The sequence below is a fragment of the Podarcis filfolensis genome, assembly GCF_964270895.1.
Source record: "Podarcis filfolensis genome assembly, chromosome: Z".
Lineage (NCBI taxonomy): Eukaryota > Metazoa > Chordata > Lepidosauria > Squamata > Lacertidae > Podarcis > Podarcis filfolensis.
The window spans coordinates 16,170,354-16,193,968 of record NC_139617.1 but is presented as its reverse complement, the minus strand read 5'-3'; the positions used below and the strand labels follow the sequence as shown (position 1 = coordinate 16,193,968).

The 23,615-nt window shown below is 43.6% G+C and overlaps 1 long non-coding RNA gene across 1 annotated transcript; it reads right to left on the bottom strand.

Annotated features, from left to right (window-relative positions):
* Nucleotides 1–19,786: 19,786 nt before the first annotated feature.
* On the bottom strand, nt 19,787–21,154 carry LOC310754389. Its single transcript, XR_014543791.1, has 2 exons — nt 20,626–21,154; nt 19,787–19,940 (listed from the first exon to the last, which is right to left on the bottom strand). It is a non-coding gene; the product is annotated as an uncharacterized lncRNA (long non-coding RNA).
* Between the last annotated feature and the right edge of the window lie 2,461 nt (nt 21,155–23,615).

The following is a 23,615-nucleotide window of genomic DNA, read 5'->3' as shown; positions in this document are numbered from 1 at the left end:
GGGAAGGTGACGTCGGGACGGTGCATGACTAACGCACGCACCGCCCCCATGCGACGTCACAGCCAGTACAGCGCCCGCCACAGTGGGGAGTGTCGGGGCGCACAATGCACCTCCTCCCCTCACTAGTATCCGCCCCGGAGCCGCGGCAAAGGTGTAAAAGAGCCACATGCGGTTCTGGAGCTGTGGGTTGCAGACCCCTGTAATAGGAGGAAAAGGCACCTATATAGCTGCTGCTACACTTGCTCAGAAAGAGAAACTATTTGCAATTCTCCACTCAGAAGGGAGGATGGGTCCTGGCACATTTAAGGGGGCATGTTCAGTGTAGGGAAGGCCCAGCAGGGAGACGGTCTTGGGTGTTTGCAAGGAGATATTCACTAAAGACTTCTATGAGATTTTTTGGAGGTACTTGTGAGCATGCTGGCACTGACAGGTTTCACATTGGTTACCCTTGCAAAATTCTGAAGGTAATTTTATATTGATTTTTAATCAGGAAAAAAAATGTTTGAGAGCACATATGGAAAATGAATTACATCCATGAACATGGCTTGGAGAAACTTGCAGCACTGCGATCTATCATGGGGCAATCTTTCTGGCACCTCATCAGTAGCTTCCCCCAAACTCTCAAACTCCTTCCCTGGAGAAACTAGACTTGCTCCTTCCTTCTTGTCTTTCTGCTGGCAGGTGAAGATCTCCTTGTTCCAACAGGCTTTTGGGCACTGAATGTTTTTAAGAAAAGGGCTGGTGTCGTGCTGTTTTTGTTGTAATTGTTTATATGTTTTAAACAGTGTATGCGAGAGAGAATTCTAATTCTATTAAAGTTTAATGATGTTTAGTTATTGTTTTGCCGATATTACTTCGATGTATTTGGAGATTCATGTTTTTATCAGTAAGTCACATTGAGTCCCATCAGGGGAAAAGGTGGGGTGTAAATAAAATATATATTGATGATAATATTATCTATATTTAGATCTGCATATAAGTCTGGGAGGTGTAGATCAGGCCAGCTAGCATCCAGAAACTGAATCCCTAAAACACCCCTAGCACCTGTATACATCCTGGCTCACAAAATCTTTGGAAATATGGAGCATGAGCTGTATTGGGGGAATTGTGGTCTCATAACATAATTATGACATGATACATCACTCACACAGTCACCATGGCAACAATAACAACAAAAACCTCACCCACATCCATACACCTCAGCTCTTTGATTATGAGATTCAAAGAGAGAATTGGCTTGGCAGAAACTTTGCAACTCACCTTTCACAACCTTTGAACCACTTTCGTAATTGGACAGATAAATAGTGAGACTGGAAATTGGAGCTGTTAGCTCATATGTCTTGTCTTCAAACAATTATCACTTGTTCTAAATTGCACAAAGGCAGAGCATGTGTTTTGTACAATTCTCTCACACCTGTTCTCAATTCCAAATGGTAAAACATGGATCCTTTGTAAATAATTGTTGAGGGTTTTAAGCGCTCCCCCTCACCTTTCTCTACTATTAGACTTCAGGGTCTAATAACCACAATCCAGCATATATCTTTCCAAATGACTTCAGCTGTAGATTATTACTACCTTCAAGGAGTGATTTGTCTCTTCCTCACTTTGCAGCTAATTTCCTTCCATGCTAAAGGCTCCTGTGTTCTGACCCATAACCTCTAAATTGTCAGATTCATTGATGTGCAATGTGTCCAATTCATTATCTATATGTCTAAACAGATGGAGATGGTATAGTTTTCCATGCATACTTACAGACCCTCCAAGTGTCCCTATTTTCCAGGGACATCTCTGATTTAGAGAAGCCATCCCGGTTTCTGATTTGATCCCGGAATGTCCCCCTTTTCCTTAGGATGTCCCTATTTTCATTGGAGAAATATTGGGAGGTTATGGAATTACCCAACCCCCAAGCTGTCTGAGGGCAATCCTCTACAGGGAAGGTTTTTGTTTAATGATTAATGTTTTATTATGTTTTTATATATGTTGTAAGCTGTCCAGAGTAGCTGGGGCAGCCCAGTAATTTGTGTGTGGTATAAATAGTAAAATTATTATGGAATGGGACATCCCTATTTTCATCAGAGAAATGCTGGAAGGTATGTACTTATATTCCCAAAAGCCTTTGGGCTATTCCACCTAATACAGAAAATTATTCCAGCTTCCATTTTCTCCTCCCTCCTAGGATCATGTGGACAGGCTTGCTTGAGCCTCATGTAAAGGGGACTTATAGCCCTTCAGATGTTCCTGAACTACAACTTCCATCACTCCTAGCTCTTGCTGGGGCTGGTGGGAGTATTAGTTCAGCAGCACCTGAAGATCTAAAGCTTCTAGATACCATATGTAGTGCTCCGTTGGCACATTTTACATTGCTCCTTCCCTCAAACTGTGCTAGTTTCTTTAGGTTGTCTGATCCTGCATTTTCTAGTGAATCTGATCCTGCATTTTCTAGTGAATCTGATCCTGCATTTTCTAGTGCAGCTACAGTAGGAGTGAGGAACGTGTGGCTTCCCAGATAGGAAAGTTCCCATCAGCCCAAGCTAACATAGCCAATGTTCGGGGTGGTTGTAGTTTGGCAACTTCTGAGGCCAAAAGTTCCCCACCTTTGGCATACAGACTTCTCCACTTGAAGGGTCTTTTCAATTCATCTCAACAAACCTGCTCCTTAAATGACATCATGAGGCAGGAATGGGGAACCTGTGGTTTTCCAGATGTCCCAGCCAGCATGACCGATGATCGAAGATGATGGACACTGTGGTTCCTTCCATGAAGGCATCTTCTGGTTTCAAGGGCTTTGTGGGTGCATCACAAAATATGTGATGCAAGCCTTTGTGGGTCGCCTGTGAACTGGAGTGTGTGGTTCTTCTCGATCCACTCCTAGAGAAATCACTTACCTAGAGTTAAGACTAAATATTTGGTGCTCCAATAAGCTCTTTCTTACACCCAGCTCTGTTCATAATTAGCCTTTTTTTTCCAGAACAGAGAACCCTTGGGGAAACTCATGGCATTTCTCTAAGAAAGCTCAAATATGTTCCACCCTGGGGGAACTCATCCCTTTCTGACAGTCTTGTCTTCCAAAGCAAATTTTACCCTTCTAAAGGAAGAGGAAAGAACCTGAAGCAGGGAGGATTGGCTGGTGACAGCAGAGACCTTGTAAGATTTGTTGGGATGCATAGAAACTGCATTTTCCAAGACTCCATGGCCCAATTAAATGAATTCAGACATTGCAAATTAAAATTCTGCCTTAATCGAAACACTGGTCCTTCTGGCTCAGTATTGCCAACACTGAACTTGTACAGGCTCTCCTGGGTTTCAGACAGGAATCTTGTTCATATCTATCTGTAAATGCACGTACTTGGAATAGAAGAAAGTATTTGTGAACAAAAGCCAAAGGGTGGAGGGTACTGATATTTTATTTATGGTTCTTGGTGGATTCCTGAATGCTCTGGAGGACTTTCCAGTGGATAGGAACAGGTAATTTGAACAAGGCTCTTGCCTCATTGTGTAATGGCGAGTTGAGAAGGCCTGTTGAATTAATAAAATCATAGAATTGTAGAGTTGGAAGGGACTTCAAGGTTCATCTAGTCCAACCCCCTGCAATACAGGAATCTCTGTTGATCACTCCTGAGTGTGGTCTCTGATGCTGCAAGGCCTGCAATGCTCCCTGAAATTCCAATGAACTGTGGCCAATGAAGTAAGGCTAGGTGGTCACTAGAGCTCAAGTGGTATAGGTTCCTGTTCCAAGGTGACTAAGCCTTGGCTAAAGCACATAATTGCACCTATCATGTGACAATAAATGCAGCAAAGAAGTCCTGTTTTTCTGCGTCTGCTGCATCCTCGAGTAATAGCAGCCAGCAGAGGTTTTGCTGGTTGTTTGAAACTTGTTCTTAGCTGCTGGTCAAGGCAAGCCTCTGGGGGCAATGGAAGACTGCTGTGATCATCTGGCCCACCATATTGAGGATAAACTTTACTGACTCTGTGATGATTCAGAGGCTACAATTACTGTTGCAATTTCAGTGGAGGTGTCCAATGCTGCCTCAACCTGGGATGCAGGTACTTATTTTTGCCTCCACCCAATGGGGCTTAGGGAGAGAAACTGAAGACAGCCTCCTGCAAAAGAGTGAGGGCTAAACCTCCTTTCTCTGTGTGGCATCCCCTAAAGGCCTAGGGTATTCAGGCCTGTTCAGTTTTCCTCCACAACCCTTATATCCTCCAGTTCCCCTCCCCTCCAATCTAGCTGAAGTCTTGTAACTGGCTTTCCCTCTCCTACCATAATGTTTTATTATGTTTTTATATATGTTGGAGGTCCCCCAGAGTGGCTGGGGCAACCCAGTCATATGGGTGGGGTATAAATAGTAAAATAATGATTATGGAATAGGCCATCCCTATTTTCATTGGAGAAATGTTGGTGGGTGTGTGGGTCATGAAAGTTACCCATGAAACAATGCAGCCTTCAGTCTGGAAGATAAAGTTTCCATGTAAAATTTCATGTATTTCACATTTCAATGATGTCCGTCCCTCCACCCCACCCCGCTTTAAGTGATTTAAAATATTATTACCTGCCCTGAGCCTTCAGATTGATATCAGGTTAAGAATTGTAATTCCATAAGTAATGAAATTATGTGCTGTGGCTTAGTAGATATTCCAAACAGATATTAATTTCCTTTCAAGAAAAGGAAGGGATTTACTGTACTGGAAAACCCTCTGGTCCCACTTGCACCTCTGCTAAATCCTCAGGAGGGAAACGATTGTTGCATTCGTGTCTATACTAATAGTGTGCAAAGGTCTCATAGTCCTGGCAATAATGCACTCAATTAAATTTAGATTACTTATTTCTCCAGCAAAGTGACTCAAGGAAGATGCCAAAATGGGAAGGGCGGCTTGTCTGTGCTTCTGTTGTAAGAAACTGAAAATGACACAATGTCAATTAGCTTTCAAGCTGCACGGCACATCAAATAATTAGATAAGGAATTAGACGAGGCCAAATTGAATCTCTTTCAATCACTGATAAAGGACTCTTGGGTTTCTTTTGAGGGGGGGGGGCTTTAAAAATTGATTGCAACAAGACAGGCGCTCATGTGAAGAAGCAAAAACTTTTTTGAAGCAGTTGTTTCAAAGTTCTGTAATTCTCTTCACTGGGTTAAGAATATAACTCTAAAAGAGATCTGCTTCACACCAGATAATCCCAAGAGGTTTTCTTTCCATACTCGCCAGAGAGCAAATAGTTACAGGACAGAAGGCAGAGATTACCCACTGGTTCTTTGCTTTGCTTTATAATATATTTTTATTTGAAAAGTAAAGAAGCAGGTCATGATATAAGAGTCAAAGGAAGATTGATGTGGCTTCCACCAGTATTCATGCATCAAAGGAATATGCTTCTCAGTGAATCAAACATGGGCCTGCCTCCTGTGTGTTTCCAAGAAGTTGGCCAAAAGAGTCAAATATTCACCCAGTGTACTTAAACCAACTTTTATGCAAGCCACCATCTCCAGTCTAGTGCCATAAATATGTTTTCAACTAGACCTCCCATCATCACTGGTCATTTGCCAAGCTGTTCACTGGGGCTGATGGAAACTGGATCCCAAAGCACATGCAGGGCATCAGGCTGGGGAAGGCTGATGCAAAATATGTTTTGCAGATGGTGACATGCTTAAAGTGACAGAGGTGTGGCATCCTTCCTCTGTACTAGACCAGGGGTCTGCAAACTAAGGCCCGGGGGCTGGATGTGGCCCCCCAGGCTCGTAAATCCAGCCTGTGGACCTTGCCGCCCACTCAGTCAGTCCCCACATGTTGCGGACGCCTCGCCACATGGGGAATGACTTCCGTGATGCTGGCACGGCTTCTGGGCAGGCGGTGATGCTGGCACAGCTTCGGATTGGCTGCATGAAGTTCCATGGACGGAGAGGCGGGCAGGAGGGAGGCGGTTCTGGGCTGCGCCATGGGCATCCTGACGGGCACATCGTGGGGCTTCAGCTGGAGCTTGGCGCATCTGCTGGCCCTGAGCCTGTGACTGCACTGGAGCAGCTGGAGGGCGAGCTGTGTGCCACCTGCCCAGCGCTCCATGTGCGTGGCCAGCCCACAGACCTGGCCTTGGACGACGGGCTGCAGCACATGGTGCATGCCACCTGGGAGCTCGCGGGGACATGACAATGGAGTGGCTGCTGCTTGTCAACAACACTGGTGTGCAGGCGGCGCCAAGATGCGCTCCTGAGCGTGTGCAGAGTATGTTCCTCCTCCAGGTCCGAAGGCAGCTGCGGGACAGGCTTGCAGGGTATTTATATTTTTCAAAATATAGTCCAGCTCCCCACAAGGTCTGAGGGACAGTGGACCGGCTCCCTGATGAAAACGTTTGCTGACCCCTGTGCTGTACACTTAAATAATGTATGACAGAACATAAGCACATAAGAAAAGTGTTATGTACTAAGTTGAATAGGATCCAAAATGCAGCAGTCTGATTGGTCCTAGAACAATGCAGCAGTATTATTGGTCAGCAGGAACCACCCAATCCAGCTCCAGGTGGAAGTGAATCTGCAACCTGATTGGCCTACAGGAGAATCCCGGAATTAGCCAATCACGTGTTGCCCATTGTATAAATAATGTATATAAAGCAGATATTTTGGGGAAACTCTCATTCCTCACTACTATGAGCTGAATAAAGAGCATGAAATCCACTCTCGACTCCGAGTATATTTCAAAAAGCTTGCCGGGTCATGCCAATGGCCCATCTAGCCCAGCATCTGATTATCACAGTGGACAATCAGATGCCCATGGGAACACTATAAGAACTCAAGCATAAGGGAGCACTCTCCCCTCCTGTGCTTTCCAGCACCTGGTGTTCAGAAGTATTCCTGCCTCCAGCCATGAAGACAGAGCATAGCCATAATGGTTAGTATAGACTGATAGCCTTATCTTCCATGAAATGGTCCAGTCCTCTAAACCTGCACTAGAAGTGACTTTTATGTCACATGGAAACTCACATACAATGCAGAAATCAATAGTGAGGGAAACTTCGAGAAAATGGAATAAACTTCCATGTGGATGCAGGATCTGCCAAGTACATTAAAAAAAGGCAAAGTCCACCCAGCCATATCACTCCACTCTCATGTGATTTTATGGCATGTGTAGATGTAACATGTAGACCCACCTGCAGCAATTTTCATAGGGTCTCATTTCCTAGGCCTATTAAAAGATGAAAATTTCACCTCTGGTTAAATCTGGCCACATTTAAATTCTAGTATTTTAATTAAGTTGTTGTTTTTTCCCTTCACGTGACATTTGGGGGATAAAGAAGTTCTCAGCTTGACTGTTTTTCTACTTATGATTTAAGGACCTACATTTTGTCAAGTCAGTCACTGGTTCATTTTGCCCAGGCTCTCTTTGTGAGCCTTTGTTCTTCAAATATATAGCTTGGTTTACATGCCCCCAAATAGTGCATGCATAGATTTCTCCACTGATTCATATAGATGGGGCAGCTCTTGAGAGAATATCCATCACTCCCATATGCACAGCAAGTTGCTGACTGCTGACAAACATAGTTTCCCGTGTATGGGGATGACAGCTCTGTCTGCCCTTTGTTTGACTAGGTTGGCTGATAAGCAGTTCCTATAGGCTCCTCCAAATGAAAACAACAGCTTCCTAAATGAGAAGCTGAATGCTGACTGGGTTTTGCTTTCTCTCACAGTCATGTTTCAGCATCTATTAACTGTCAGAAGGTGAACTGAATCACGGCTCTTCAATTCCCTGGCACAAGCAGAACATGGTTTTCTAGCAGCTCATATGAAACAATAAGAAGGTAATTGCCAAACATTCATATTTTAATGTATTCTTCCTGGGCTGTATACCTCAAGCATGTACCATTGGATTTCATAGCTAGTCCCAGGTTTTGTTTGCTTGTTTTGCCTGTAGCAAGCTTCCAAGATAACAACTGCAACATTGCAACATGAGTGACTGTTAGATCTATTGGAAAGGCATTAGAGAAATGAAATGGCAGCAATTCATTTTCCTTTTAAAAGAACGGGCAAGGAGGATCTCAAACCCCAGCTAAGCTAGCCTCCGAGGCTAGACTGGTTTAATAAAAAATGTAAAAAAGACACACCAACTCTATAAGATACATGCTGAGACTTCTGAAATGCATTGTCAGCAATTAAGTGCATATGGAAAACAGAACCATTCTTCATCCAAACACAGTGCTCAGAATTATGCAGGTGACTCTCCAAACGTTGCTGAACCCATCAACTCCAGCCAGCATGGCTAATGCTCAGGGATACTGGAAGATGTGGTCCACATGTTCCCATAGCCTTAGAGTATTGGAGGGTCAAACTGAACTGGAAGTTTGTTTCCAGTCTTAGTTCTACTCAGAGCGGAACCATTGAAATTAATGGACATGGCCAACTTAGGTTCATTTATTTCAATACTCTTAGTAGAACTTTTTTGGATGCAGCCCCAAAAATCCTTCCCTTTGTCCCTAACAGGCTATACGCCAGTGGCCTACAGTGGCCTGGAGACCAAGACAATTAGGACAATGAACCCAGACAGAAAAAAAGAATTAGAAGGCAGACAGCTCATCTGGCACCATGATGCCTCCCTTCACCAACCTCTGTTCCTGATTATGAGACTGTGGCTTCATTGCTTCCAGGATCAGAACCTTCCCTGATGTACCAGAAAGGATGGGGCTGCACAACCTACAATAAGAACCCTTAGTGGTTGCCTAGATGATACAGTGCTTCACCCTTCTCCCTAGTGACTATGTATATAGCTACCCAGTAATGGCATTAATACTAGTGCTAACAGTTCCCTTGCCTCTCTTGCTAATCTGTGATTTCAGGCTGCCAGCTCTTTGGTGGAGGGAACAGAACAATATCAACTGATTTTTATTTTATTTTTTCAAGGAGCAAGGATTATCATAATTTAAAATGTGCCAGATGGAATTTTGGCATTGTTTTCTTAAAGCCTTGCAAATAGGCAAATAATAATTCATTTCATTTACTGAGGTCAAATATCTGGCAGCCACACTGATTCTGGTTCATTATTCATTTAATAAATGTCCCATCCTTTCTTAAAATAAGGCTTCCTCTCTTCCCTTGTCTCTTGCAGTGGCCAGCAGCATGGCTTCCCTATAATCCATCCCTTTCTGCCTCCACAATTGTGGTACTGTAAGTTCACAGCCACCCCAGTGGCCAGCTAACTTTTGGCTCCTCTAACACGTCCCCCAAATCTTGCCAAATGTCCAACCAGCTGGTGTCCAAGTACAGAGTTGATAGCAATGTAATGGGACTCCCATTGGATAGATGGCCCATCTGTCTGAAGGATACAGTGGTCCTGCCAAGGCTAATGGCAACTGCTCTTTCTTGGCACTTAAACTCTTGAAGGAGGATGTACAGTATAAAAGAAAAAGGAAACAATTGGAACTTAGGTTCATCTAAACTTCTGACATAGTTCCTTTTATTTCCTACTGAACAAAAAAGATTCCACCAGTCTTTCAAGGTGGTTCTGTGAAACACTGGAATGGTTAGTTCTTTGCTTGATTATTTAATTTGTTTGTTTCATTTATATCCCAACTTTTTCTCCAAGGATCTCAAGACAGTGTGCATGGTTCTCACCTCCTTATTTTATTCTCACATTAATTCTGTCAGATAGTTTAGGCTAAGAGATAGTGATTGGGCCAAGGTTGCCCAGTGAGCTTCATGACTGAGTAGGGATTAGAACACAGGTCTCCTGGATCCTAGCCTGACACTCTCTAATCACTGCATCATGCTGGCTTTAATGAAGTGGGGAAGCAAAAAATTTACTATAGAAACTACCGGTATTTAATGCTGTCACGTATGCAATGAAAACTTAGGTTCCCTCTAGACCATTTGTGTTTGCATGTGTGTGTTTAAGGGAATATTCTGCAACATGTTATTATAATAGCACATTAGTGGCGGATTTATACTGGACCGTCCACATGTCATTAGTTGCTCTTCAATGCTTCCCCAATGTTTTCACATTATTTTCTTTAGGGTCACTGTTGCAGTGTTGCACTATACGAGTACAAAAGATGAACACCCACTCCATCCCAGCTTTTTTGGCATAAAATGTTGCGGGGTTTCAGCAGCAAGCTGTGGGACATGCACAAGTTGCAAATGAAGGAGTTTGTTCACCCCAAACCTTTTTCCAAGTGCAAAGATTATTGAAAGCAGGATTATGATAACTGTCACAATACCATCATGAACACAAATCGTCATGAATGCACAATGAAAAGAATGCCTGGAGGGGCCCTAGAAGGCTAAATGGATCTTATCTGTTCAGAGAAACAAAGACAGATAAAAGACAGAGGGGGGAAGAAAATAAGATAGATTTAAAAGGGAAGAAGAAAGAAGATGTGGAGATGTATTATTTTTATTTATTAGACACTTTTTTCAGAACAATGAAACTTAAATCGACTTATAAGAATGAACATTAAAAACAAGGATAAACAACCATGTGTGTGTGTACACACACACACACACATGGCTGATGCAACTCAACCACACCCTACTAAAAGATAAGCAGAATGCTGTTTCCTGGTGCTAAAAACAGATAGTAATTAAATAGGAGGTGATCATCAATAAGAAAAATATTCATAACTTGCTATTACAATCAGATGAGAGGAAGGAAGACATGTGGCTGTGTTTTATCTTGAAATTTTGAATACTGATGTTTCATAAATAAGTTTCATCTTTCAATGAATTGATTGGCTGCATGACCTTCCTTCATTTATAATAAGTAAATTTAGAAAAGAGCATAAGAGCTCTTCTCCCAGATCTTCTCATATCATTGCATTTAATCATAAGGATTAGAAAACTGGGAAGGTTTATATTCTGTGATTCCTGCTTGCAAGAGTGGGTTGACAAGAAAATCACTCTGGGTTTCTTGAAGAGGCTCTAAACTATTCTAAGTAGTAAAGTTTGCAAGGAACCCAAACATTTAGCAAAAAGCATGATTATGACAAATGCATATGCTCTCGGTGAGCAAAACCTGCCTCTTTTCTTAATGAACAGGAGAAGTTAGAAACCAGGTGGATTGGCATACAACAGCTCAATGGCAAAAAAAATGATCACAGCAGTGAAGTGTGGGGACTGCTATGATGGCAGGATGCCAAGCTGAAAATCTGGGTGTGTCCTGAAGACTCTGTTAAATAATGAGCGGTTTTGGGGTGGCGGGAGGAGTTACAAACTGAAACATGAATGTGTCAGTCAATCATTGCCAACCAGCTGGTAAGTGCAGGGCCTACATAATAGTGTTTTCCTGTACTGAATATTATAGATGGATGCCAAGTGTTTGATCGGTTGTATCTGATGCACTGTTGTAATAGATTATTCAGAGCATCTGAAGTCAAATGCACATGTCCATTAGATGACTTAGTGCTTGCAAACCACCACTCCCAGCTGAGTTTTGTGTGCAGCAACCCTATACATCAAGGGTAAGCAACCTGATGCTATCCAGGTGTTGTGAACTTCATCTCCCATCATCCCTTACCATTGACCATCCTGTCTGGGGGGCTGATGGGAGGTGGAGTCCAACATCTGGAGGGCGCCATGTTGCCTCCCCCCACTATACCTGTTTACTTACAAGTAAGTCTTCCCCGAAAGAAAGATACCAACACACCACTTCCATTTTGCAGCAAATGGGCCACAAAATTGTGTCTCTGTGCACTCAGCACTCCTTTAACCCAAGGATATTGTAGCCTAGGAATGGTAGGGCACAGCCTACATATTGTAGCATCTGATTGCAGTAGTGTAACTTGCAAGTAGGGCTATAAGAATGTATTGTTTCTATTCAGCCCCATTTGGTCACATGCCAGACTATTTCTGTTCCACAAAAGTTTGACTTCCACCAGGTATGATTTAACAAGGAACAGAGTAAGGAAAGAAAAAGGAGGAGAATTCCATCCACCTCCCTGCCCCAAAGAGAATAGCTGCAAAGGTGTATGCAAGAGAGATAAGTGTTTTACTGAATCAGGGTATATTTAAATAAAAGTTTCAATCCATAGCCTTCCTTGAGTGGCAGGTGGTCTATCCATGTTCCTTTGTAGCAATGTATGAACAAAAACTATGTTATTTGTCTCGCTGTCTGCTATGGAGAAATTACTTAACTTAGGTAGTTTATGTAATTAATTACATAAATTACATAAATTGCATGTTGTCATTAAGTTATTCTACCCCATTCATTTCAGTGTAAAGGAAATTCAGTGCAAGTGGGGGATGTAATCAATTGCACGTATTGTTTGAGGACTGAAACCAACAAAAAGGAATCCCGATCATATTCACTGGATTGATTTCCATTCTGTGCATGGGATGAATAAGAGAATACTGGCAATTCCTGCTCCCGTTTTTGTTTCTTTGTCAGAATTCTCCGACATCCCTAGTTTCATGTGCTTAGAGAGCTAAGAATGTATCAATTACAGTCAACACACAGAGAAAAAAGAGATACAGAGAGATGAGAATGGGAGGCTTAGAAATGTTGCCACTCTCGCTGATTAATAGTAAATTTTAACCACAAAGGAGAACATGATCTGGGTCCATAGAGTTCATTAGTAAAAGCTTCCATGACAACCTCAGAGAAGAGGGCAGACAATCCTTTAAAAGAAATCACAACAAAGTCACAAAAGAGAATACTGTTCCTTAAGATATAGAATAACTCTGAGCAAGAACTGGTGCCTGGAAGGACAGAGGGGAGAAATGAAACACATCCTCATGAAGTAATCTCCTGTTCCAGAAACTCTGGTAACTAAGGCTGCTTGGTCAAAATTCCACTCCATGCTTGCTTGTTGGGTTGACTTTTCCCCTCACTCTGGCCGTCCTTTCTTACACTAAGGCTGCATCCACACAGACGTTTGTTCAATTTTCCTGAAATCTCCTTTTTAACTTCCACATTATATTTGAGCTTTCACACAACATAAAAGCCACTTTCAGAAAACTAGTGGAATGTGGTTCATGATTAGTTCTATGTTGATTCCAGAATAATATCCATTTGCAATCCCTTTAATCCAGAAAAACTTGGATGCACACACAAAATTTGGAGCCCTGTACCAGCACAAATTTCTACTCTTCTATTTTCACGAGAGAAAGGAAGCATGTATGTGTAGAATGGGGGGAGGCTGCGATGTTGCCCAGTGATATTCATTGTTGTACAAAATGTGTGAATTAAATTTAGTGCGACGTGCCAGTATGTTGGCCAAAAAGCCACCGTTCCATAATGCAACAGGTACTGCAGCGTGAAATGAACATTAGAAAATGAGCAGAAGTGCTAGCATTATAATCAGGAAAACTAATGCATTATTCCCCATGTCTGATTGCACCCTAAAAGTTTTGCCATTTAATGCTCTGTGTCTGTGTGTGTTTCACAGGCCTGTAATGCTCAAATGCCATCTTGCTAATCACCCGCAGAATTGTTCATGAGGGATCACTACAGCGTCAAAGGGAACAGTTATCCTTTAGCTATACTGGCTTCAAAGCTTAAACTCTGCCAGATTGCACTTCCATCATAATGGACATGTTCAAGTAAATGGTGTGCAGTTATTATTTGATATTATACTGCTTTGTGCTACTGGCCATAATTGTGATTCTGCCTTTTAAAATCTTTTGTTAAAAGGCATGGAGTCTTTTAATACAGCTTTTTGATACAGCTAGTAAGTCCCAGTATTTCAAGGACAGCCAGCATGATGCCTTTCGCATGCTTTGGGCTACAGCTCCCATCAGTCCTGATCACTGCCCATGCTGATTAGAGCTGATGGGAGTTGTAGTCTAAAACATTTGGAGGGCACTTTCTGCTTCTGCAGTAAAAGTTCCCTTTAGTGGACTTGGATAGTTCAGTATTTGTTGCTGATGGCATCTATCTGTCTGGAGAGACAATGGAGTGTGTTTCCAGGGATGAAGTCAAACTGCTGGAGAATCACAGCGCTTGCTGTGGCTGCAGAGGCCGGTAACTCATAACTGCTGCCTCCTACATTGCTTTTGCTGTGTTAGCAGCAATGAAGTAACCTCTCCAGGGCACAAGCCTGGGAAGTGTGTGTGGAGGTTCTGGGCTGCCCAGATGAAAAGACACACACCCCCTCAGCCTCATAGATGTGGTCCAAAGGAAAGCAGAGCAATCCATTTGGCACCAGTTTGGCTAGTACAAGATGACATCCGACTTAGGGACTGCACTCCAAATTTGTGCATCCTTTTCTTCTCCCAAAGATATCCCACAAGGTTTAGAATCAGAATTTTCCTTCTCTTAGACGGGCTACCTTCCCAGGCTAATAAGCCCAATCTGCCCTGCTTTCTTGACCATTGGACCCACTGTTGGTCTCATCTGCTGAATCTGCCAAAGCCTGTGCAGGGGAAGTGCCTAACCCACCAAGGTTTGGAGACCCATCAGTTACCCTCACCTGGTTTAGCCAGCCAGTCAAAGCTGTTCCCAGGGTGTGATAGCTGTCACATGTTGTTATTATTATTATTATTATTATTATTATTAATTTATACCCCGCCCATCTGGCTGAGTTTCCCCAGCCACTCCGGGTGGCTTCCAATCGAGTGTTAAAAACAAAATAGCATTAAATATTAAAAAGTTCCCTAAACAGGGTTGCCTTCAGATGTCTTTTAAAGAGAAGATAGCTCCTTATTTCCTTGACATCTGATGGGAGGGCGTTCCACAGGGCGGGCACCTCTACCGAGAAGGCCCTCTGTCTGGTTCCCTGTAACCTCACTTCTCGCAATAAGGGAACTGCCAGAAGGCCCTCGGAGCTGGATCTCAGTGTCCGGGCTGAACAATGGGGTGGAGACGCTCCTTCAGGTATACAGCACCAAGGCCATTTAGGGCTTTAAAGGTCAGCACCAACACTTTGAATTGTGCTCGGAAACATACTGGGAGGCAATGAAGATCTCTCAGGACTGGTGTTATGTGGTCCCGGCAGCCACTCCCAGTCACCAGTCTAGCTGCCGCATTCTGGATTAATTGCAGTTTCTGGGTCACCTTCAAAGGTAGCCCCATGTTAGAGCGCATTGCAGTAGTCCAAGCGGGAGATAACTAGAGCATGCACCACTCTGGTGAGACAGTCTGTGGGCAGGTAGGGTCTCAGCCTGCGTACCAGGTGGAACTGGTAGACAGCTGCCCTGGACACAGAATTAACCTGTGCCTCCATGGACAGCTGTGAGTCCAAAATGACTCCCAGGCTGCGCACCTGGTCCTTCAGGGGCACAGTTACCCCATTCAGGACCAGGGAGTCCCTCACACCCGCCCGCCCCCCGTCCCCCCAAAACAGTACTTCTGTCTTGTCAGGATTCAACCTCAATCTGTTAGCCACCGTCTTTCTTTAAAAAAACAAACACACGCACAAACCCAGTAAGTAGCCAGCACTATTTTTCTAGAAAAAGAGGTGCCAGAACTCACCCTGAATGCCTCCCTTGTTCTCTCATAATGACAATGGTGCCCACCTGAGAGGTGTCAGAACTGAGTTCCGGTGAGTTCCGGCTTTAAAAAAAGCCCTGTAAGTAACTATATCAATGACCAGCTTTGCTGGCTCTGGATGGTGTTTAGCTTACATAAAAAAAGATAGGCAGGAAGTTCATCTACCCAGAAATGAACAACATTGTCTGGAGTGGTGAAACCAAGTAAGTGAAAGAGAGAGTTAGCGTAACTCAGTAGGCATGTCAGAGCACATTTCCCTCTCTGAGTTATTGTGCAGTCAGAAACTGAAAGGATGTGAGGATTTTGGCTGTGTACACTGTTGCTATAAATAGACAAATGCATTCAAAGAACAACCAAGCAAAGAGCTTGCAGAAAGGTGCTGTGTCATGCATCTTATACCTGTTAGGTACTTATATACGATTATGATATACATATATGACAGTATTACGGATGGTGGAAGAGATTCAGTTCAATTTGCATTTAAAGGTGAACCTTCTTAATTCATACTATCAGAAACAATACAAGAACCTAAACGCAACTTTCCTTCATAATTTACACATCTCTGACATTTGCAATTCATTTGTCCAGCCAAGTAATGTGTAAAAAGTGCATATACAGGCGTAAACAGCTCCGTTCCTATCAAACCTCTGGTGCTTACTGAGCACTTTTTGTAAATTCCAGCAGGCTTTTTAACTGAATTCATATTTTATTTTTTTAACTCATTTTGAGTCTTACTGTATCGGGTCATTTGTATACCACCTAGAGATTACTGTGATTGAGCAGTAAACAGATTGTTGAAATAAAACAAAATAAAACAAACAAATGCACATAATAGCAAAAGTAACATCACAAAGGCAGCATATTAGGGAAATTTGCTTTGGAATAATTTTTGTGTTGTGAATATTAGGTGAAACGTGCATTAAAGTATGGATGCATTTTTTCATCAGGATTTTTAAAAATAATAATAATTGCAAAGCAATATGGAAATGTGGAGAACTAAATTTAAGATTGGTAAAATGAGAAATGGAAAGAAACTGCAATCAACTGATTGTCCATTCCTAGCTGTAGCACTTGTGGATGCACCAAGCATGTTAATTTCACATCTTCATGACTTGTAACCTTCCGCCCGTCTGCCCCGCAAAAGACGGAGATGCAAGTTTTTCAAATCTAGACTGTTACGGATGATCTGAACATACAACACTAATTCTGGAACAACTGCACTGGCTACCAGTTAGTTTCTGGGCTCAGTTTGAAGTTCTGGTTTTGATCTACGTTATGTATTGGGTTTAACACATTTTAGATTACAAGGCGCGTTCTAACCAATCGTATAAGAGTTGGTAGACGAACGTTCTAATGGCAAGTAAGTGCATGCACTTTCGACTGTCAACTGTCAACGGTCAGTTCATGTTCGGTTTATTATTATGTTGTCCAGTCAGTTTGGTTCTTGTGTTCCTATGAGTGAGCTTTTGTCACTGACAAATGTTGAATAAACTTAGTTGAGGAACTTATACTGCCTTGGGCTTCTGACTTTTTCCGAACTCTTAACATTGGCGATGAATGTGGGATAGATGAGCTCCCGCTGGCTGCCAGAGGCCCAAGACTGCACCACAACACCACCGCCTGCAGCCTCGCAGTAAGCGCGACCTCACCGCCACGCTGGACTCAGCAAATAGTCCCGGAAACAAGACCGCGCCTGCCGCGTCTTCGCAGCCACTCACAATCGCACAAGCGACTGCTCCAAGTCCGAGGATGGCTACCAGTCATTGTCGGCCGCCACTGGACTTTGATATGAGCCATCTTGCAGAATGGCCGCAGTGGCTCTGCTGAATAATGAGCTATGTCCAACTACAAGGCTTCACTAGGGAGGCAGACAAGGTGGATGTGCTACTGACGGTGCTGGGAAGTTCCACCATCACTCTACCGGAAGGTCTGATGGCACCCAGGGACATAGAGGCATGAACTTTCGATGAGCTGACACAGGCTATGACAAGACACCTTGTGCCTCAGCCAACTAAGAACCACAGCCGCTACGACTTTGCACACAGAGAGCAACAAGCGCAAGAGTCAGCGAGTGAATACATCACAGCGCTTTGGGCGATTTTGATGTACTGCCAATTCGCTGACATCGAGGAACGACTTCTTGAAAGGTTACTCAGTGGCGTGAGAGACAGCTGTCTCCGCTGCAAGCTGCTGCCAAAAGATGACATCACAATGATGGAAGCAACGAATATGGCCACGGCCTTTGAGAAGGATAACGCCCACGAGGCAGCCCACAGCCCACATACCAAAAGGAGAATTCACCACATCCAGTGAGATTGGTCGTCTTCTGTAGATTCCCACAATGAGGATGTCCACCGAGCTTCGGACCGATTCTACCAACCCCAGTACTCCCAAGCTACGAGCGCATCTTCGAACCAGGGGTCATCTGACTCACCTTGAGGGACCTGTGCCAGCTGCAGAGAAAACCACTAGCGTCGGACATGCAGGTTTCGGGACACCACATGTTGCCACTGTAGGAAGACTGGGCACATTGGTCGAGTCTGCCACTCCAAGACCTCCAGAGCATGACCCAAGCAACATGTCTACGAGGCCTACATAGAAGAGGAGTGTCCACCGCTCCAGCCAGGGTACTTCAACTTCCGCCCCCAGGGTCCAATAAGCTCAGGGTACAACTCAAGATAGAGGGAACCCCGTGCACTATGGAGTTGGATGCCGGCACATCCTACTCCATAATATCTGCTAAGACTCTGAAAGAGCTTTGCCCTAACGGCGGTCCTCAACTCCCCCCGGCCCCCGTAGTGCTGTGGGACTTCCAGAGAAAAAGAATCCAGCTAAAGGGGATGGGCACCTTCAAGGTCCAGTTTAAGAAGTACACCAAGAATTTGAACCTCATTATAACCAAAGGCCATTCACTAGCCTTCTGGGCCTAGCATGGTTGAGGTCGTTAGGCTTAGGTATTTCAGGGCTTAATCAGATTTCCCCAAGGGCAGATTTTGAATCGATCCGACCGGGCTCTTGAGCAATGACCATCCACTGTGGTGTGGGGGGCTCCATGAAGGTTCTCCCTAGGGGACACTGTGTACGTCCAAAAATATGGGCCTGGACAGGGTTGGGTCCCTGGTATCATTGCCCGCTGTACAGGTCTGGTTTCCTACGAGGTAGGGTTGGAGGGGGGACTGGTTTGGAAGAGACACCTCGACCAGATCAGAGCCAGGGCACCTCCGAACATGGAACTTCAAGTGGAACCAGAGGACAGAGAAATGGGTACTTTGAGAGATTCTGTGCCCAGGCCAGGGTGGGAACCAGACAGGTTGCTGGTGACTGAGTTACCTCAGCAGGGCAACTTCAGGCTGGAATCCTCAGTGGCTCCATCAGCAGTGACCCCTTCAGAGCCGGCCTCGGTGACCGCTCCACTCAGACAGCGGGTACCGGAGGAACCTCCTGGGCCACCCACTCGGGCACAGGAACCGCAATGGTCCCAGCAGGAGCAGAAAATGCCGGCACACCTTGATGACTATGTTTGTCCCTTTTGTTAGGAAGTTGGGGGGAGGAGTGTTATGTATTGGGTTTAACACATTTTAGGTCACAAGGCGCGTTCTAACCAATCGTATAAGCATTGGTAGACGAGCGTTCTAATGGCAAGTAAGCGCATGCACTTTCAACTGTCAACGGTCAGTTCATGCATGGTTTATTATTGTGTTGTCCAGTCAGTTTGGTTCTTGTGTACCTATGAGTGAGCTGTTGTCACTGACAAATGTTGCATAAACTTAGTTGAGGAACTTATATTGCCTTGGGCTTCTGACTTTTTCCGAACATTTAACAATCTATAAAGCCCCAAGACGTCAAAATCTCAAGGACTGCCTCTCCTCACATGAATTAGCTCAGACCATGCAATCATAATCTGAGACCCTTCTCCATGTGTCCCCTCCATAGGAGGTTTGGAGGGTGGCAACATGAGAACAGGCCTTTTCAGTAGCCACTCCTGGAAGGCTCTCCCCAGGGAGACTCACCTATAGCCAGAGCTAAGTGTGTGAAATGGGCAAGAAGCAGAAAGCAGGCAGAAGCCTGAGAGTGAGAGCCATCCTTGATTTCTGCTTGAATCCAAGGCTGCGCATGTTAGAGAAGCAAGACCTTCTGTGGTGTTAATGCTGTGAGCCCCTCCATCATAGGCTCAGGTTTTATATAGGCTCCTGGAATCTCACACTGCTCAGAGATTGGAATATATATGTTATTTTTTGTTGCAGTATGAGGACAATTTGGGGGAGAAGGGAAGGGCAGCGCCAACTACCAACACCACCATGTGCAAGCTCCCCTTCAAACAAGCCCTCCACTGTGAAATTGGGTTGAAATAAGTGTCGCACAGCGGTAAATTAATCAACGCAGAGTCTTCTTCATAAAGAGAATGAAACTTTACTGAAGAAAATAAACTTGCTCAGAAACAGCATAGTCAAAGAGCATACACAGAGTGCTCAGAACAGCTAGCTGACTCTTCTCAGAGGCACAGATATGAGTCGCTGATTAACTGGAGTCCTGCAGCCGCTCTGTCAGCAGCAACACAGCATACTGGCTAAGACACACACACACTCTACACTGAGGCCCACAGAGATGGCTGGTTACATCTATAGGGAACCCAGGATGAGTCACGAGTCACAGTGACACAGCATTTTACTGCTAAAAGGCTTGAAAGATTTGTGTAGGCCTCGTAGGCTGCACTGCCTAGGCCTTGCCTGCTTCTGCTCTCAAGAACCTTTGTCTCATGACAATAAGCCTTCCATTAGGCACAATAAACAAAATACTTATTTCAATATTAATTAAAATGGAGGAGTGTTGCTTCCAAGGGGGGTGGGTTGTATTTGGGGAGGAAGGATTGCCCTTTACTCCCCAGCCTAGGACCCCACACACTTTAAAATGTCCTCCCACACTGCAGTTAGGTTTGAAATGAAGCGTTCCATTGTAGCTGCTTAGGGAACAATCCAAGCCCAAGATACGCCAGAATGAGTAGAGCTTGGAATAGGCAGATCTGCAGCTGAATCTGGGCTCATCAGGGAATACACTGGCTGAAGACCTTCATTCCAGTTCAGCCAGACGTGGACTGGCATTAAGTCCTTCATCCTGTCTCAGCCAGGGCTCAGGTGGCTGAGCCAAAGCCACCTAAGTAAAGGCCAGAATAAGTCTCGAGCAGCGTTCAGGAGAAGTGGCAGGGACAGGATGGGGCAAGGGGGAGACTTACCCCTATTCCAAATTCTGTTCAGTTCAGTTGTGTGACTTGGCAACACAACAGAAGTGATGCTGCCAAAAAGTGTAGTGTCTTGTTTTCCCTCTGCCAAGCATGGGTTGCCTCAGCCGGCTGTAGCCCTGTTGCTGAATGGAGTTTGGAATAGTGTAAATTACAAGAGCATAATTTACCCTGGCTTTGTAGAGTTTGGATTGCTTATTAAAGTGCAACACCTTTTTTCAACTGTGTGTGCATGTATGGGAGAGTCCAGTTGCTGTGCGTGTGTGCATGTGAGTGTGTGCTGTTGCAGTTCATGGACAAAAATGATAACCCTTACCCTAAGAAGGACCATCAGCAGTGAGCCCTGCAATGAAAGATTTCTATCATACTTTCCGTACATGTATTCTGGCATCAAATATAAAAAAGGGGGATGTGATCATCAACCTTTTCATTGTAAAAAGAGTGGGAGAAAGTGTGCCTAAAGATATTTACCAACCATCAAACACATTATTTACTGAGAGAAACATAAAAGAGGAGAGTAAAAATCTATATGGATTTATTTTTTATACGTGATCATCAGCAGATTATAGAAGATTTGAAAATATGGACTTTTAACAGTAATTATTTAAGATCTCCTCCTGGTTGTCTTCTTTTTTTTAAAAAAAAAACCTGGTAAAAAGTCAAATGTTAATTAAAAGCTGAATCAATAAAAGGAGAATTTAAAAGTAAGTTAGGTTCACTCAGTACAGCTGTCCTCACAATGAATTGCTTGAAGATACACTCAGCCGTCTCACATTAGAATCATCAAGGACAGTTTAAAACAGATTTACACAGTAGGAGGTATTAACATTTCGGTAAAACCTTAATGGGGAACTTTCACACCAAGTGAAAATTGAAAAGGGAAACATTTAAACAAAATGCAGATTAATTAACCAGCAATTTTCGGCATTCATCTGGCTATTAATGGATATAACTGTGCTGTACATCCCATCCTTAAAAGCTTCCTGACCTATTCACTGTCCATTATGCTGTGATGTGCTAAGAAAAAAAAGTGCATTTGCTATAATGCACATATGGCCTGTTATTGTAGAGATCACTGTCCTCCCACAACACAGTTGCCTTCCTGGCTTCTGTTCCCTGCCTGGAAATGGCATGTGTTTCAGCTTGTTAAGACATTTCCTTTAATGTTGATATTATACCGTCTTTTTGCCACTTATGTCTACTAAGTATACAGACAGGCCTGAGGTAGATGTGAATAGTTTGTGACAGGGGTTCCCAAGCAGTGGTTCCCAAGCAGTGCAGACCACTCTGTGATTTTTTTCCCAGGTGGTCTGTGGCATGTCTGTGAAAAATGATGACAGATGCAGCCACAGCACCTTCATTCTTAGAACAGCCCACTTGGCAGGTGAGCAGAACAGACTGACGGGAAGATGAGGCACTTGAAAGGAGTGATGAGCAGGGAAGTTAATAGGGGGCTAGAATTAAGAAGTTAAATCTTGATTCAATTAAAAAGCATACTGCATCTAGCACAGTACGTTGCAACAGGCAGAAAAATAATTAAGTGGTGCACCAAGACCCTCAAGAATTTTAAATTGGTCCATGGAGAAAAAGTTTTGGTTCATGCAGTATAGCATTTAACACATTTTAAGCTCCATCCATGGAGTACCAGTGAAATTAACACATTGTATCCACAACTCTGAGACTGTTAATATAGATTGGTGAGGAACTTGCAGCCCTCTAAATAACGTTGGGTTCCAACTCCCATCAGCCCCAGTAAGCATTGGCAAAGGTCAGCCCCAATGGAAGATGTAGCCCCAAAGTATCTGGAGGGCCACAGATTCCCCACCACTATACTGTATTGAGGCTTACAATCATATGCAGTTTCCTGGGAAGAAGTCCCATGAAGAACTACTTCTATGCACATATGCATAGGATTGTGTTCCTCATTGCCCAAGTTCATCCAGTGATGAAATTCCATGGGAATTTGAATGCAAATATCCCCTTCATTAACCGTGTTTGAGAACATCCATATGCTGTCCTGCACCAAGTAATCCAAATTAAACAAACAAATTACAGGGAAACACTTTTCCTGTTTTTGTGGTACTATTTGGCATGAACTTCACATATAGACTGAAATCTGCCCCCACCCCTACCATTTAGTTAAATATGATGTCATTTGCAGATATGCCGATCGGCTTGTACAACACATCTAAGTCTGAAATGTGTGCTACAAGATTAGGCCAATGCTACCTTCCAAACACTTCATTTGTTCTCTGCTGGAGTCTTCATCTAAAGCTCCATTTGACTGATAACTAGATGCCTTTCAAATCCCTCCTTGCATCTTCACAGGCCTGTGATGTTTTGGCACTGTGCTTTTCATAGTTAACCATAATGACCATACTGTTGCTTCCCATGTTGTCTAAAGCTTGGTGTTTTCTTTTATATTTATTTTCGGGAGGGGAAGAGAGACACTTTACAAACTGAATTTTTACTCCTATGCAAAACCTTTAGAAACATCTCATTATGCCACACACTCTTGGTCGGGCTCTCTATTTGCTCCCATTTGCATTTAATATATATATATTTAACAGTATTTTAATTTCTCACTATCTTCAAAAAAGCAGAAGAGATAACACTCATGTGCTGGAGCGTCTGTCTCTTTCAGCAATGTCTGCCTTCATTTAACAATTAAAGTGTGAATGAGCCGAGCCCATGAACAACTGAGCAAACTTGCTGTTGTGCTTGAGATATTTAAAAACTTTTATAGATGGCAGTAAAGGTCTTGGCAATGAAAAAGGATGCAAACCTGATTAGCTCCCTGAAAATGAGAGGAAAAGCGAACATATCAACACACAAAGATCTTGCCTATAGCTACTCATCTACATTGTTAATTACAAACCCTACTGTGGAATCCAAGAGACTATATCAAGGAGATCAATGGGTTTAACAGGCTGCTAAATATTCAGCAAAGAGCTTCTACCTTAAGCTCAAATTAGCAGAG